This window comes from Cupressus sempervirens, chromosome 4, assembly GCF_028749045.1.
Source record: "Cupressus sempervirens isolate cs-2001-9-10 chromosome 4, ASM2874904v1, whole genome shotgun sequence".
NCBI classification, from domain to species: Eukaryota; Viridiplantae; Streptophyta; class Pinopsida; order Cupressales; family Cupressaceae; genus Cupressus; species Cupressus sempervirens.
Genome location: NC_143121.1, coordinates 906,946,130 through 906,955,184, shown reverse-complemented (window position 1 = coordinate 906,955,184; position 9,055 = coordinate 906,946,130).

Sequence of the window (9,055 nt, the reverse complement as noted above, 5' to 3'; positions counted from 1 at the left end):
AAAAGCTCTAGAACTATACTAGTATGATATGGAGGAGATATAGAAATGTTTGAGACAAGGGATCTATTGATAGGTTTAAGAGAGGCCTTGGGGAAGTGGCATCAATGTGCCATCCACATAGGTGCCACAAGGGAGACACATGGGCTAAAAGACATGCCATGCAAAAGTCAAAAAGAGCCTTTATGGTTGAGAGGCTCAATGTGTGCTTATACATGTGTGAGCAATCTTAGGGGAAGGAGTGGGGGGGAAAAGGTGTAAGAGGTGTAAATGAGGTAAAAGCTTTATTGGATTATGAGCTTATCACACATGTGTGAGCAAACACTAAGGAGCTAAAAGGTGATTAGAAAGGTGTTTAGGATAATAAAGTGGGATTAAGTAGTGAGTAGGCTTAGAAGGATGAGAGTGATGGGTATAGACTAAGTTTTAGGATAGGATTAGAATTAGATTAAATAATATTTAACTTAATCATATGATTAAAGAATTTAATGGAATGGAGGGAATTAAAATAATTAGAATTTATTTAAAAGGGGATTTATGGGGTACTATATATTAAATAAATTTAACATATTAGAGGGATGCATTTAAATTAAATTTAAATACATCAGGAAAATGAACCTATTTAATTAAATAAGTACAAGAATATGAAAAAATATAATTAATTAATTAATAATTAACTATAATTTCAAAGGAAATATTAAATAAATTAATATAGCATTTGAGACAATTTTAAGCATCTACACCATGGTAAGGCATGAGAGATTGGAAGATCCAACAAAAAATGAGTTATGGACATTTAGCGGTAGACTACTGCAAAAGGATAAAGAAAATAGTGAAGCTTTGAAATCATTGATTAAATATTTTTGGACAAATAACATGCATGTTTCCCCTAATCAAAGAGATGTTGTACGAAGGAGGATTGGTAGATGAAATCATGATCCACATGCGAAATATTTTTTGGACTCAACTCAGACACAAATTTTTGCAAAATTTATTGGTATGTATCCTCAAATTTGAATATGTCAAATATTTTTTGAGATGGGTAAATTTTATGTGAAGATAAATCACATAGGCACAACTTGTGGTTGTAAGATACATATTGAATTTTCTATCCATTTTGATGTTTTTAGGCATATATGTGTGTTTTTGCATTCTAAGTTTATTTTGTAGGATTGCAACATGAATGGGACACCTAGATCTTCAAGGGAATTCATATCCAACATTTTATGTAAAATAGGGGATGGTCAACAATTTTACAAGATGCCCTGCTTGGATGGTATATGCTTACTTTGTGGTTCTTTGCAGCTTTTATCAACTTGTGAACATATGGATAGTACACATGCAATTGGAAATGAAATAGTAGATTATAGAAAATATAAGATAGTGACATATGCTCTAAAAGATTAAAAGATGTGATTTAGTCATTGAAAAGATTCTAGTGTATGAGTTCATGAAGATTTTTTGTGAAAAGATTATTTATATGTATGCAAGGCATACACATAGAGCTCAATGGTTGGATTTGCAATTCAAGTTGTGCAAAGATACATTTCCATTGGATATCATTGTTTTGGTTGTAGACTTCGTGGAGAACTACACATTACAACCACAAAATGAGGTGCAAGAAAAGTATTACACTTCTCAATAGGTTTCTATATTTGTTCACATAACATTCATGCATTCATCTAAAAGTATAGAGGATGACAGGAAGATATTAAGGGAGTGCCATTTTTAAATCAGTGATGATCGATCACACTCTATGGAGTTTGTAATTGATTATTTTCAACTATTTTATGGATATTTTGCTAATAGGGGCATACCATATTTCTAGCACATTATTTGGTTAGACAATTGTGCATTTCAATTGAAGAATGCATGTATATTCTATTAGTTGAGTAGGATGCACAAGTTGTCTAGAATTCAATATATTTGCAATTTCATAGAGGCTAGTCATGGAAAGGGAGAGCACGATGGTGTAGGCACATGCATCAAAAGAGCCTTAGCTTGTGAAGAACTAAAATACAAAGATGAAGCAACATTGATAGATGCAAAATCCATCATCCACTAGTGTAATGTTACAATGGGTCCAGGTAAGGAAGGTGAGTCTATGGTTCATAGATTTTTTTGGTTGATAGATAATACTAATATTGCACCATATGAGGATTGTTGCACACTAACAAGATCAAGTGATTTGAACTCTTTTAGAAGCTTTGATGTAGGTTCATGGAGTATCCACACACATAGAATGACATTCTATTATCCATCATGTGCAGAGGAAAATTGGGATGAGTGTGGGTCGACTAAATGGGTGGACAATTGGGATATATGAGTTTTGGACCCAATTAACACCTATTGTCCCCCACAAGCACTAGAAATGGTAGAGATGGATTTTTCCATTGAATTTGACCACTTGTTTGATCTAGTGCAACCCGGTAACATATATATCTTTATAAATTCAATATGTAACTTTATAACTTTTACCTAAGTATTTGCTAAATTAATGACTGCATTTTGTATATTTATCACTACAGGCGATGTTTTTTCTATTATTGCACCTGAAGATAATAAAGAAGAGACAAATTATTATTTGTGTCATTGTGTCCATGTCAATTTTTTTTGGGATCACTTGATTATAGATGGTGAAGGTTTAGAGTATCATATTGGTGCAATGGTTGTAACCAGCACATGGCTTAGAAAATATTCTATGAAGAACCCTAACTTGTGGTTATTCAAGGATTAGCAAACAAAGAGGAAGATTCTTCATTATTTGAACCTTGTTGTCACTTTAGGCCCAAAACATGACTAGGGCCATTCAATCTTTGTTGATCAAATGGTGTGTAACTATACTTGAGTGGGCCCACTCTTTATAAACAAATGAGACTAATAGCTCCCTATCATAATAGATGTGATGTCAAGTATGCCACATGTCCTCCTTCCAGAGACTTTGTGAATATAAGATGAGTATTTCCCAAAATTGGCCTGAAATTTATTTTGAGTCATTGATCTAAACTTTGTCGGATAGTCAGAATGTGTTTCTAGACTGGACCCATATCCTTATGGTTAAGTGAAGATCAATGACCCTTGTAACACCATGAGAATTAAGAACCTCACATCTGATCTATGTGGGGTAATCAGAATCATCAGATGTGTGCAACTATTAATGCTTTACTAAGGGAACTTTTAATTCCATCTTAAAACACTATCCATCAATTTGATCCCCATCTGATAGTCATAAAATGTTCTCCAGAGCATTTGAATTTTCAACTTGTAAATGTGGACACTCAGATTTAATCTACACCATCAATTACATTTCAACAAGATCTTTCGCCACCTTTGACAAGTTTTTTCTACCATTGTTGGATATTTGAGCTCTTCCTCTGCATCAGATTTGAATATTACCATGATCTACATCATATCCTTTGGCCTTGATCTCGATGTTCTCTGCTGCTTTTTTCTCTGAATATAAGTGTGATCTTCTTTTCGAAAGCATCTTGTCTTCACTATGAACACTTGATGAAAGCATTAGGGTTTCAGAACAACTTCCTCTCATCTAGGAAATGCATAGACTTACCCTCCCTTTCCTAATCATCTAATATGAATGAATGCATTAGATATCTTTTGAATGCCCACCTAGGTGCACACAGAGGGATAGACGAGAGGAAAAGTTCCTTAAAGGCAATCTAGACATAGACATAACATCACATTGACTCAACCCTACTCCTAGAAGTTTGAAAAATAGGGGAACTGATGTAAGGAAACATATTAAACTTTTTCAATAACTCCCCAAAATCCACCATATAGTTCAATGATCAACACAATTTCTTCAACATGGTAGAGGCATTAACACATGTGAAATAAACTATATTCTAGTCATGAAAAATATAGTCATAAACAGACATCATTAACTCTTCAAATATTAAAAATCATGCCAACCCCACCTTTAATATTGTATAATAGGTGATTATATATAATTTTTCCAATTTATAGAAAGATCCAATGATGCAATAAAATGTTATGAATGTTTTCCCAAAATTAGTAACTGTAAATCAAAGTTTTGGGAAGTTACAAACAATTTTCACCAAAACTTTGATAACTTCCTCAATAGTGCATGAAATCATCTCAAACCAAAACATATGGAAAGATTATTCAATTTACCAAACTACCATTATAGAAATACACTTTTTCCTAGGTTGTACATAGATGTACAAGACCTGAAAACAAGAGAAAAAACTTTTAAGACAACAAAATAATAGATTTAAACAATGAAAATATGATATCAAAATACTTCCAATGCTTTCCAATCCTTCTCCAACTTTACATCATGCCTATGAATGACCATTACAAGGTTTTAATAGCCTTTAAAACTTCATGTTGAAGTTATAACTACACAAATTCCTCTTATGACCATCCTATTGGAAATATAAGAGGAGTAACTGAGAGGGGAGGGGTGAATCAGTTACTACTAAAATAAATCCTAGATCCCTTAGATGTTAGTACAAAAATGCAAATTGAAGATTGAATATTGTTGAAGCTCGGTGAGCACACATGAAATGTTGTAACTCGGTAATAACTAAATTGACTTGGTAAATGTTTAATATATAATCTTTAGCTATTATCTATGATTACCATTACTCTAACTTAGTTGAAAACACATTAAAAAAAAATCATGAACACATTTGACACCAGGATTTAACATGGAAACCTAATTTGGGAAAAACCACCAATTGCAACTAGTTACTATTTTCACTCTTTTGAAGTGAGCCCTGTTAGGAGCCAACCCTATTAAACGTTATAAAACACACTGTTAGGTGTGATCCTATTAAAGGATTTAATCACCCTATTAGGAGTGGCCTTGTTAGAGGTCTTTAGAAAATTCAATATAATTTCCACATTGTTAGAGGATTTGCAAATAGTTGTTAAGCCAACTCTATTAAGAGATTTAGGTAACTGCTACAATAGTTAGAGAGTAATAATGATATGACCTGATTTGAATGCAATTGAATTGCTAATTATAGATCATTGTTTTGGCTTGTACTTGATCCTTCTTGATCAAATATAGCTTTGTTTTTCCTCAAGGATATTCTTCTTATCCTTCAAATTTGCTTCCTCTTCTCATCATTAAATTTCCAATAACATCTTCATACTTTCTTCATACACACTTTGAAATCACAACTTGACCTCATACTTATATCTTCCACTTTGTCAAGTTAGCTCAATTACAACTTAGAATAATTAATATTCATCACCTTAGTCGGCCAGAATCAATAGATAAATCAATTGAGCTTAATATTTCAAAATAAGAAAATCCTTTGTTAGCCGACCCAGCTCAGTAGAAACTAGCTCAAAAATGATTTCCTTTGTTAACCAATAGAAGCTCGCTTAACACTATAAACTCATGAAATCCTTTGGCAACCGAGTGAGCTTGGTTAGCATTGGTTCCATCCAAATTTCCTTCAATAACCGAGTAAACTCAGTTAACACTCGTCTTCTACATATTTTCCTTTAATGCCTGATTGAACTCGGTAGACACTGCCTTTTGAACTAGGCAAACACAAGACTGCTCAGTAGACACAAAAAATTATCTTCACTCCCTCAGTGAGCTTGGCATATACTAACTAGTAATGATTATGACATTTTTGTAACATAAAAGACAATACATTATTAATCAATTGTATCCAACAATCTCCCTTTTTGGCATTGATGGCAACACAACATGTCATAGCACAATAAAATTTTGGATTGGTTCTTTGAGAACTCCCTCTATCAATATGAACTCTTCCTTTTACTGGATTCTTTTTCTATCTAAAAAAACTACTACCAAGTTCATTCAGAGCTTTCTCCCTCTTACAACAAACTTCTTCTTCTTTGGAAAACTTCTTTCTCTTTAGTTCCTTACTTTATTTTGGTTCCAAAAATTTCTCAAAGATATAATAATAAATCTCTCCCTCTTTGACAACACAAGCCAAAGACAATAATCTATAAATACAAATGTATCTTAAGTACTAATTAATTTGGATTATGCCCTTGCCAATTTTGCACCAACTAATTGATCTTTCTACTTAGCTCCTTGCCGATGCATCACTAAACTTTATTTAGTGAAATTTAGATAGGGGAATCACCTCTAGCTTACCTCTTAGATACATAAATGCATCTTTAGGTAATGGCTTGGTGAATATGTCTAAAATCTGTTCCTTTGTATTAACATATTCCAATCTAACTTATTTCTCTTGCACCAACTCTCTTAAGAAGTGATATTTTATAGCAATGTGCTTTGTTTTAGTATGCATTATTGGATTCTTTGATATATTAATTGTACTGATGTTATCACAGTATATGACTTTTGGATCTTTGATCTCTATCTTCATTCCTTCCAACAATTGTTTTAACCAAACAATGTCAGAACAATTAATTGGTGTTGCGACATATTCTACCTCTGCTGTGGATTGAGATGTACAATTTTGCTTCTTGCTTGTCCAAGACACTAGTCGTTTACTAAGAAAGAATGCTCCACCATTGGTTTTTCTTTTGTCATCAATACTTCCTGCCCAATCAGCATCAGTAAATACTTTTATGTCCAAATTGCCTCCAATTTTATACCATAAACCATAGTGTTTAGTACCTTTCAGATATCTCATGATTCTCTTGATTATCATCATGTGATTTTCCTTAGGATTTGTTGAGAATCTTGCCACTATTCCAACTGCTAAAGTAAAATCAGGTCTTGTGTGTACTACATACTACAATTTTTCAATCATTGATTTTTATATGGTCTAATCTACTTCTTTGGAATCATCATTTTTGGAGATCTTATGTCCAGTAGACATAGGGGTTCCAACTAGTCTTGACTCTTCCATTCCAAATTTTTTTAGTATCTCCTTGATATACTTAGATTGAGTGATGTAGATACCATTTTTGTTCTACTCTATCTGCAATCCAATAAAGAATTTTATCTCACCAAGCATGGAAATTTCAAATTCTTTACTCATTTCTTTTGAAAATGCTTTACATAAGTCATCATTTCTTGTAGATGGAGTATCATCAACAAATATTTCTACCAACACAATGTTTTTGTCTGGTCCTTCCTTAACATACAAACTACTGTTATCATTTTTCCTTTGAAAGCCAATCTGTACCAAGTAATTATGAAGTCTTTCATACCAAGCTCTGGGAGCTTGCTTGAGACTACATAATGCTTTGTGTAATTTGCAAACCATGTCCCTTTTTTTAGGATCTAAAAAACCTTCTGGTTGTTTAATGTAGACTTCTTCATCAAGAATTCCATTCAAGATTGTAAATTTAACATCCATTTGATACACTTTAAATCCTTTATGTGTTACATATGCTAGTAAAATTCTAACACCTTCTAGTCTTTCTATAGGAGCAAAAGTCTCACTAGAGTTAATACCTTCTTCTTGAGAATAGCCTTTGCACACCAATCTTGCTTTATTTCTTGAAACTTTTCCTTCTTCATTCAGCTTATTTATGAATACCCACTTTGTACCAATTATATTTTTATCCTTGGTCTAGGAACAAGAGTCCAAGTTTTGTTCTTTTCTATCTGTTCTATCTCTTAATTCATTGCTTCAATCCAAATTTCATTTTCTAGAGCATCCTTAACACTTCTAGGTTCAAATCTAGCAAGTAAACATGTACCTTTTAATTTTCCTCTTGTCATTGTTTCATTTGATTTGTCTTCAATTATCTGATTAGGTGCATGATGCCTTTTGACATATCTTGCTAACACAGGCTCTTTGGTTTTTGAATGAGTTCAACCATCTTCATCTTGAATTATAGTTTCAAGCTCGGGTCCTTCTGTCTATGACTCAGGTCCATCAAGCTCTGTTTGAAATAGCTCAATAGCCTCTAATTGTGACTTGGGTCCTTCATACTATAACTCAGGTTGCATTGTCTACAACTTCATAACTATTAGGGATTCTGGGGACTCGAGAGATCAAGCTTCTTTTCTTTTAGATAGATTTGGCAGGGTATCAGGTTCATAGTAAACAAATCTTATATACTCTTATGGTTCCTTGTTACTTTCTTCTTCACTCTTTTCTACAAACTTGTCAATTCTAACATGTGCACTTTCTATGATTTTATGAGTAGAAAAATTTAAACATCTATATGTTTTAGTTCTACAGGAGTATCCCAAAAATATTCCTTCATCACCTTTTACATCAAATTTTCCTTTTCTAGATTCTTTCAATATATAACATTTGTTGCCAAATACTTTCAAGTAACTTAAATTAGGTTTGTAGCCATACCATAGTTGATAAGGTGTTTTGTTTGAATCTTTCTTCAATTGTAGTCTATTCAAGGTATGAACTGTAGTGTTAATAGCTTCCTTCCAGTATTTGAGAGTAACCTTCTTTTTAATCATACAGGTTCTTGCACAATCCATGATAGATCTGTTTCTTCTATCAGCTATATCATTCTATTGTGGTGTACCAGGAGCTTATACTTGTCTCTTTATTTCTCTTTCAATGCAAAAATTATTGAATTCATTGGAGATGAATTCACCACCTCTATCCAATCTTAAGCATTTTATCCTTTTTCCAATTTCCTTTTCTACTCTTGCCAGATACCATTTGAATTTTTTGAAGGCTTCTAATTTTTCTTTTAGATACATTACAGTCATCATTCTGGAATAGTCATCAAAAAAAAGAATGCAAAATTTTTCTCCACTATAAATCTCTATTCCAATAGGTCCACATAAATCTATATGAACAATTTCCAAGACTTCTTCTGACTGATAGTTTTTTCTTTTGAAACTAGTCTTTCCCATCTTACCAATTTGACAATTCTTGCATAGACCCATGTTAGGCTTCTTCAAACTAGGAATACCTCTTACTTTTCTATGTTTTCTTACCTTAACTAGATTATCAAAGTTTACATGAAATAGCCTTTTGTGCCATAACTAGCTTTCTTCTACTTGAGCAATAAAACATGAACAATCACTAAGATCAAGATAAAATAGATTACCTTTTATTTTCTTGCCAGATCCAACTTGATTTCCTTTTCCATCCAATAGTTTGGCCTATCCATTCATGAATTCTACCTT